This window comes from Columba livia, chromosome 3 (assembly GCF_036013475.1).
Source record: "Columba livia isolate bColLiv1 breed racing homer chromosome 3, bColLiv1.pat.W.v2, whole genome shotgun sequence".
In the NCBI taxonomy this organism is placed as follows: Eukaryota; Metazoa; Chordata; class Aves; order Columbiformes; family Columbidae; genus Columba; species Columba livia.
In genome coordinates, this window is record NC_088604.1 from 103,815,250 (window position 1) to 103,824,260 (window position 9,011).

Genomic DNA, 9,011 nt, shown 5'->3' on the forward strand with positions numbered 1-9,011 from the left:
GCGATGTAGAACCCCAACTTTGCTGCCAGTGCTATGGAGAGTTCTCACCTGCCTGCACAACTACCCAAAGACCCAGTGACAACACACACTGATTCTCCGCACCACCCATGTGACAAATCAGGCCAGGTGTCATGGAGCTGCAAGGCAGGAGTTTAGGCAGGAGAGCATCATCAACCCACATCATCAAGAAATGTGGTGGAGTGCGGTCTACCCTCCTGTACTGTGCCTACTCTTACCATGCTCTTACCTCCTCATAGAACCCATGGGCAGAGCTGGAAAAAGAACCATTCCAGCCTGCTTTGTGGCATGTTGTTAAAGCAATCCAGGTACACAAAGGACAGACCACTTTCCTGTGCAGCTGTGATGCTGTTTCCTCCAAGACACTGTCATACAAGTCAGGTATCCGCATAGGTGTGTCTTGAGAGCAGAGGTCCTTGAGGTTTCAGGGTCTCAGGTGGCTGGAAAGGAATAATTGTGGTTTCCAAAACTGTTTTTATTTTCTTAGTTGTACTTGATCAGGAGATTGCATCATCCCAATTTGGAGGTGGCAACCTTATCTCTCCTATTTGTTGGGTTGTTATAACATTCTCTGCCCAGTACTATAATTTCAAACTATTTGGAGGCTGCTGCTTCATGCTGAATAGGTTGTGCCCAAGGTAGTATTTACCATGAGAGGTATTTTGACATGTATGCCATCATTTGCAACTGCTTATAAATGACTTGGGGCTGAAGATGTAAATGTTGATCTTCAGTCTGAAAGGCCTAGATTATTTAACTCGTTTAGTCACCTTTAGAAGACCGACAGCTTTTTAATTACAAAATCTGTTGCTCTCCCCTTCCATTCGGTCTTGCTGTGTCTCTTTGGAGTTTACTGAAATACCCAGGAGCTGTGTATTAATTCAGTTAGCTCTAGGCTGGCTTCTTCACCACGTTTAGCCAAGTTCAAAACTAAGCATTACTCTTAGAGATGAAGCTGTGGAGTTATAAATTATTGGGAAAGTGTACGTGGAAAATGCTAAGCGTGAATGATTTGGATATTTTCCAGGTTTTGCATATTACAGGCTTTTGCCTGACTAATTTGTACTTTGTGCCCATTCTAAACCTAAAACCACGATCAGAAAACCAAAGAGAATCCTTCTGAGACCATTTAAACCTACCTTCTCTGTAAGAAAAGTGAGGCGCTTTCTCCTTTCCTGAAAACCCCCATTAAAACAATACACGGCCTTGACTCCAGAAGCAAGAAGCAGCAGGACAGGAGTCAGGACTGAAGGAGGAGACTACATGAAAAAGACACAGTCCAAGCAGCAGCAAAGATGCAACAGGAATTGTCTATGGGCATGTATCCAGGCAGATCCGCTCATCGCTCCCTCCATCACGTGCGGCTGATGTCCAAGAGAAGCTGTGTTGACTGGTCAGTGTCACAGCAGAGCGGGGAAGAGCGTCATTCAATGTTTGGATAACATATCCATCCATCCTCCTGGCTGTCCAAACACGTAGGGTGACGTGGACAGAGGTAAGAGAGTCTGTCTGGATAGTTTCAGTGAGGAGCAGGACTCATGTTTCCCACTGCTATTGAAGCGTTTCTTTTTAGTTCTGGTTTGTTGGTTTGTTGGCTTTTTTTAATTTCCTTCTTTTCCAGAAGGCACCCACCCGACTGGCCCGACAAGCCGCCTGTGCCGTGTGGCTGTTTCCTGCTGAGGGCCATCAGCTGAGCAGGTGGTGGGGCAGCTCGGCAGCGGTGGCTGCGGTGACATCTCTGCTGTCAGGTTTGCACAATGCCCTGGGAATTCCTGGAATGGACAGGAATGATGTACATAGGAGGTATTCCTGGCATCATTACACACCATGGGAAGAGACTGGATTGCAGTGGTCCTATAAATTTCTTTCATTCATCTCTGCTGAAGTCAACAGTTGAAAGCAATTTTAAGCACTTGGATCATACAGAATATATAAATACCTGTATTCTGTCTAGCTGTAACAATTCAATGATAAGTGTGACTCCCTGGTGAATGAACAGGATATCACAAGCTCACTTTATCTTCCAAATGGGTCAGAGTTGAACCTTTTTCTGTATTTCCAAACTCATTTTCTCGTAACAGGTTAGGATTTTACGTGGAAAAGGCGTTGTTGTAGTTCTCAGACTACAGTCACAACAGAAACATCTCTAGATCTTCTGAAGATATTTAAAATAAATCTGTTGCAACCTGCAATTTGGTTCCACTTTCTAATGAGCACCTTGTTTTTTACATATAATTTGGGCTTATGTATTCTGCCTATTCAGCTTTATGTATTCCACATATGTAGATCCAGTAACCTTGAATCAACAGGTATCCCTTCACAACTACTTTAAGGAGAATTAAGATTAATTAACCTTCATAGGCAATAATGACCTTTCCTGTTTGTGTACCATTGTCTCAAATAATGATGTTGTACCCCTTTCTTCAGATAACCTATTTTCAATAACAACGTAGTTTTGTTAGAGATGACAAAAAATGTCTATAGTGTCTTACAAGAAGAGCAATTTTGCATTTTTTAAAATGGTGCTATTATAGCATTTTTTAAAATTTCAACAGCCATTTACAAATGCTGAAAGTTTCATCTGACAGCTGGTTGAAAAATGTGGAAAATACTGAAGCGAGCTCAGGAGTCAGATTATTTTGGCTAGTGTGAGTATTTTTCTAGGCCTTAAAAATAAGGCAGTGGGGTAAAACAAATTCTGATCTTAGCATTAGACTTGCAGGCAGAGTGTAATATGTGTGTTGCATTTTCCAGTGTATTTTGGCCCTTCTACTCAATATACAAGGAACATATATATAGACATATATAGTCTCAACTTTTCTGTACTTATATGTTCAGTTGAGCTGTGTTTGGATTTTGAAGGCCATGCATATAAGTACACACGCATGTGTATGTACACAGTCCTAAGTCCAGCTCTGAACATACACATACAATATATGCATAATGTGTGCTTATATTGCACTTGATGCCTTGCTGAAGTCTTTCAACCAGAGATCTCAAAGTATTTTAAAGTCGTTTAAGAACCAAATATCCTATGAGTGTAGTCATGAGCTACTGGCATACCTTGCCCCCTCTTCACATATTTCACTAGCAGTGTGTTCAGTTCTGTGCCTCTCTGTATCCACAATAGATAAAATTAACCCTGTCATCACTATTGCAAACTGGAGATATTTACAAGTTTCCTAGTGACTAGAAGTGAGCTATTTTCTCCAAGTCCTTGCTCATTAGCAGGCCTAGGAGCAACACCCAGGACTGTTCCTGTCCTGAGCCATGTACTCATCATCAGAGCAGGTGATCTCTCCAACATCTCATTTTGCCACACACTGTTCCTTTAGATTTTCATATCCTGCTCATCATCCTGAAACAGAAGAAAAGATGCTTGAAGCACCTTCAGTTCCAAACAGATTGTTCAGAACCTCACAGGATTTGTCCCAATTTGTCAGAGGAGACACAAGTGCGGTGATCATCAGCTGGGTGAATCCCAAAGGAGGACCACAGGGTTTTCGTTAGACACTTCGATGAGCTGAGCACAGAGCCATCAGCATCCCAGGTCTGCTCTGAACATCACAGAAAGAAAAACAAAGTTTTAAATTAAAAAAAGAAATCCCATGAAGATTAATCTTTCGAAAGCCGCAGTCCATCTGGATGTCTTCTTCCTTGGTATTAATTATGAAGACCCGCCCTGTAATCCATAAGCAAAATATGAGTGAGATGTAAGCTTGCTGCTGTTGTGTTTAATATTTTTCTCGCTAACAGGCATCTAATCCACCGCAACCAGGAATTCATCAGGCCTCAGGGGCTACCTAAAGCACACAATCCCTCTAAATGAGCAGTAATCTCCTCCGCTGAATCTTCAGTCTCCTGAACTAATAAGTGATGCTAAAGGCTCATTTGCCTTGAAAGCTCCCATCGGTGGAGGGGACAACACTGCTCCCAGCTCGGGGTGTATCAGTGTGCAGAACCCTGAGATGAGTGCGGGCGAAGAGACAGATTCCTGGCATTTTTATTTCACTTCTACCTTGGCACTCCAGCGCTCTGCTGAAATTTGTGAGCTGCGTGAACGCCAGACTAAAAAGATCCCACTAACTGTCTTGAGCAGTGAGATCAATAATAATAATTTCCACGAACTCCACTCTTTTACATAACGCCTCCCTCCCCGCTCCCTGTGGGATAAACAGTGGGACGCGGGGCTGACATTTTGCAGATGCTGGGAGCGCGGGCGGTTCCGGCCGTGGCAGCAGGAGGAGGAGGAGGAGGCAGCACGGGAGACAGGCACAGGCGACTGAAATTCATTACTTGGAGAGGTCGCGGGGGTCAGTGACAGTGGCGCTGAATGGATTTTTCCAGCCGTTTCGAGCTGAGATTTGCACTCTGTAATCTGAATGCTTTTATCTATTTCTGAAAATAGACAGGAATTTTTTCCACAGGCTGCTCCAAAATGGCCATGGAGATGCAGTGAAGGATTACAGGGATAAATTCAGGTTTTGTTAAGCAAGCATAGCTTTTCCAAACCAAACATAGACAGCTTTCTCGCAGCATAAACGCGCGTACAAGAGTTCTCTCGTTGGAAGGACACATCCCCTTGTGCAAGAGATGAAAGCACTAGGTAACATGCACAGCCCCAGAGCCCTTGACTCCTGCTTTGTGCCTTGTTTGCATCTCCAGGCCAGCTGTGCTAGAGCCGGTGAGGTCTCTCCAAAGCTGCAGAGAATGATCTAGATTTGTTTACCCCACTGAACGGACAAGTACTAGTTTGCTCAGTGATTATTTTCTGTTTCACTCACATTTTTGCTGCAGTTGAGCTTCCTCTCTTGCTTAGTCATGTCCTCTTCTAGCAGAGGTTTCTCTGAAAAGAGAGCTGATTCTGGAAATTAGCTAGCACAGAAACTGTCGGGTGGGTGTATTACAGCATTTTCAGGGATGAGGAATTGATAAGAAGCCAGCTTTATGTACTAGTTTTTTTCTATCCAGAGCAGAAAATATGATGCTCAGGCCTGGTTTTAGTGTTACTCAAGTTTTTTGAGCTAGAAATTAAAGGATGTGCTTGGGTGTGTATATGCCAATATCTTGGGGTAAAATACTGTGGGATAACAGGACCTGCAATTTCACAGCACCAGCTGTCCTCACAATGTTTTACCATTTTCCTGGTATCCCTCAGCCCCACCAGCCCTGTCTGCAAGCAGCTCACCTGCCTGCCCTTGAGTTGTACCGTCACTCTGCTGCCTAGTTCCTTCCAAGCGCTAGTAGTGAACCAGCCGCACTTTAGCACCCCCACTTGACATACAAAACAGTTATCATGAAGCACAGATATACCCTTTTTGGGTGGAAGGAGTTCGGTACTGATATGTAAGCCTGCCCTCTCAGCCTGCAGGCTGGGGACGTGTCACTGATAGTGGACAACTGTTTGCGCAGAGTACTGGGCCAGCAGATCTGGAGCTTCGCTTACTATCCTGCCAGGAGGTGGCTCTGCCTCGCCATGCCCAGGTGGCAACACATCTGCAAAGCCAACACCCTGGAGCAATAATTCTAGGAAAAAGTGAGGGGAGAAAAGGTAATTCGATTAAGCGTTGCCATTATTGATGACAGTAAAGGCTTTGTGATGGGGTGGTATGAGTCTGAATGGATAACAGTATACACGACCAGGGCCGCTTCAGAGCAAGCAAGGGCTAGAAAACCATGCCAAGACATGAGCTGCCAAAGCATCCTGGCAGCTCTGAAAGATGATGATGGGGAGTGACTGTCCCCTGGGAGCCTCCTCAGCTGGAGACTCTGAGTGGGGGAAGAGCTCTGTTAGGAGGCAGCCACATCCACTGGGCTTCAGCTGTTTGACAAAGGTTTAGATCAGCCCTTCTCAATGCAATGTGGCACGTCCATCAAAGCAAAACGAAAAACTCCAAAAGAGTGAGTGCAAAAACCCACTGGCATTCACCCATGCCCTTAACATTTACCAGCAGTCTCTCACCACCCTCCTGTCTGTGCATCCTGCCATTTGCCTGAGCTCAGAGCACAGTTTCATTTCAAGCCAACAGCAAGCACTGCCTGAGGGGGCCAAATGCCTTCAGACGCAGCCATTCCCTGGCACAGGCGAATAGACATCAACCATTTCCCCTCGGCCAGCTAATTCTGACAGTAAAATTAGTTGAACCCATAATTTGGAAATTAAGTTTCCGTGATTTACCAAACCAGTCAGACTGGAGCTTTAAATATCACATTCTCCTGGACAAGGGAAGAGACTGAAAACAAACCCTAAGGAAGCATTCAAATGAATTTGCTTCTGGGGCAGGATGTCTGTGCAGATGGCAGCCCAATGCTGAGGATTTAAGATGGTGCTTGGTCTCAGCAGAGTCTTCGCCCTTGCTCCTAATGGTCCCACCAAGTAGAATTCCCTGTGCACCAGCCTTCCCACACCAGTGGTAGATGGAATCTCTGCTATCAGACCTTCAGCTGGCTCTTCTGCCTCAATCCCTGCCTTCCCCAGTAAACAAATAATGGCAGACTCCTGTTCAGCCTCGTCTATTTTGGGATCTCTAGCAGTCCTACCAATAACCACTGTTGTAAATGTTTACACTGATAGGAGACTGGCCCATATTGTACAGAGATAATAACAGTACAATTTGATATTCATGAGGTGCTGATGATCTCTAAATATAGAAACAGAGTAATTATTGCTGGCATTACAGGCTGGATTTCAAAAAGGAGATAAATGGAGAAATGGATATGCTATTTATCGCAGCTTCAACAGTAGCAACAGGAAAGCTGTCTCCGTTGATTAGGCAAGGCGCAGACTGCGGAAGGCAGAGCTCATGGCAGAGGGTGAAGGGCTATGATACGCTACCAATGAAAGGGAAAAGCACAGCTGTAGAAAAAAAAATCCGAAAACCTACCTAATGCCGAGCTCACCCCAATGCACGTGACTATAAAAGACGGCAATGAAGCAGTTTGACTGTACCAGGAAAACCTATTGCGACTGGAAAAAACATCACAGGCTTTTCTACCAAAACCCCTTAAGGAAAGACAAAGCCTTTGGCCACCACAATCAGTGCACGTCTGCAGCGGGAGCAGGATGCCAAGGTGCAGTGAGAGCACAATGGAACTGAGATCCCAGCCATTTGCATCAGCCTCTCTCCATTGCACGAGCTGCGGAGTCATTCAAGGCTTATACACTGGTCTGTAGGATGAGCAAGGTGTGTGGCATCCCTGCATGCTGGCTACCGACCATGCACATTTCAGCGTTCCCCAAGTCTGACTTCCTCTGATTCATTTTAGGAACATTTAGCTCCTACTGAAGACAACAAAAATACAGGGTGCTTAGCGTTTCTGGTTGACTGGAGTCCTGCAACAGAGGTGCAGGCACTTAGCTTCAGGCATGCAAGTTGGTATCACTAAGGAATTTTCTGGCAGAATCTCTCCTCTGTCAAATGTGTATGTTGGAGTACGCGTGTTTGGGGTTGTGTCCTCTCTCGGCCTCTAAAGGGGGCTAGCAAGGTGGATTACCCAATGACTGCAAACATACCCATCTGTCTGGAAGTGTGGCCTTTGTAGTTTCCACACAGCAGTGGTACCCGCAGAGCCGAACTGCCAGAGCCATCCGGGATCTAACGCTGTTCCCTCCCACTGCTGTGAGGAACCTCACCCCTGGCTGGTGCTTCCACAACAAACAAAGCCAGATTTGCTTTGACTTTTACCTCTACTACCACTGTGATGAACAAACTACTCACTGGTTTCTGTTGCTGTAGAAGAAAACCCACATGGACTGTAGCCAGCTGTTGCCCCAGAAAGATCAAAAGAAGTGAAGGCTTCAAACAGAACAGGGAAGGAGCTGTAGGTTCATCTGGGGTTTGGTTGTCAATATGACTTTTTGACAATGATTTTTCTGAAGTGAGACAAGGAAGGGGTGAAAATTACCCACCGCTTTCAGACTTTGGTCTGAAAGTGAATTGCAAAGAGGATGTTTCTAAGAGTGGTAATTCCTGCATCAGGTGATTCTGTTGTCCTAAGAGTCAAGCAGCAACCTGAACTCTAAATTTCTCCAAGGTTTAGGGAACTGATGCTTTCACGTGAACTTCACTTGCATCACCACAGTACATGAAGAGCTAAAATTCACATGCTCTGCTGCTACTGTTCTGCCCTTCCTTGATCTTCTCTATGCATACTACTAGCCAAAAGGGGAGAGAAGGAGAAAAAGAGAAAAGGAAAAGGAAAAAAAAAGAATCTAAGGAAATGCAAGTGAGAAAAAATTTGACATAACCCTCCATAGCATATATACTATGTTTAATATGTTCTTGTAGGATTCAAATATCGACTAACCCTTGAAATGCAGTATAGTTAATTGAAGTGAGTTATTCAGTGTTGTTGGAGCAGAGGGAGACCAAGTTCTCCAAACTTTTACAGCTTTTTGTCAGACAACACCTCAAAGTTTTTGCTTAAGTGTTACAACCGGGGAAATCAAAGCACCGAGAAGTTATGTCGCTTGGTCCAAAGCAAGTCACTCGCCTGATTTCCATGGGAGCTCAGCCTTGTTCTCACTCACCAGCACTCTCAGAGAAGGCTCTTGGCTAAACTGGACATGCATGAGTTTTCAAACTAGTTGTCCCCAGCAGCATGAGTTATATGGCTTTTTGGTGTCAGTATGGTGGAGCGAAACAAGTGGCTGTGACCAAGCTGGTGTCACTGCCTGAAGGTCACAGTGACTTGGCAAATGGACCCGGATCTCTCAGACAAGCTCCAGGCTCATCTGCACCAAGTCAGCTCCCACACTGACAGACTCACTATGCATTTTGCTTAAATAACTGGTGGGGGAATATACTTGTTGTTGAGTATGTATTTCAGTTGGATAGAAACCACACAGCCTGTAGGGCTGTGGCAAAGGCAGATCAGAACGGTATTTTTTAATTAAAAAAAAAGGCATTTTAAGCATAGTTTATACTCTGCTTGGGGAGGAGCTCTCTGCCCCCAGGGAGTTTTCATGATGCTGAGCCGTGACAGCAGCTGTT

At 44.9% G+C, this 9,011-nt stretch overlaps 1 long non-coding RNA gene across 1 annotated transcript; it reads left to right on the forward strand.

Moving 5' to 3' along the window:
- Positions 1 to 450: 450 nt before the first annotated feature.
- Positions 451 to 4,104, forward strand: LOC135579138 (uncharacterized). The gene is made up of 2 exons (XR_010471658.1): positions 451 to 1,513; positions 1,640 to 4,104. It is a non-coding gene; the product is annotated as an uncharacterized LOC135579138 (long non-coding RNA).
- Positions 4,105 to 9,011: the final 4,907 nt, after the last annotated feature.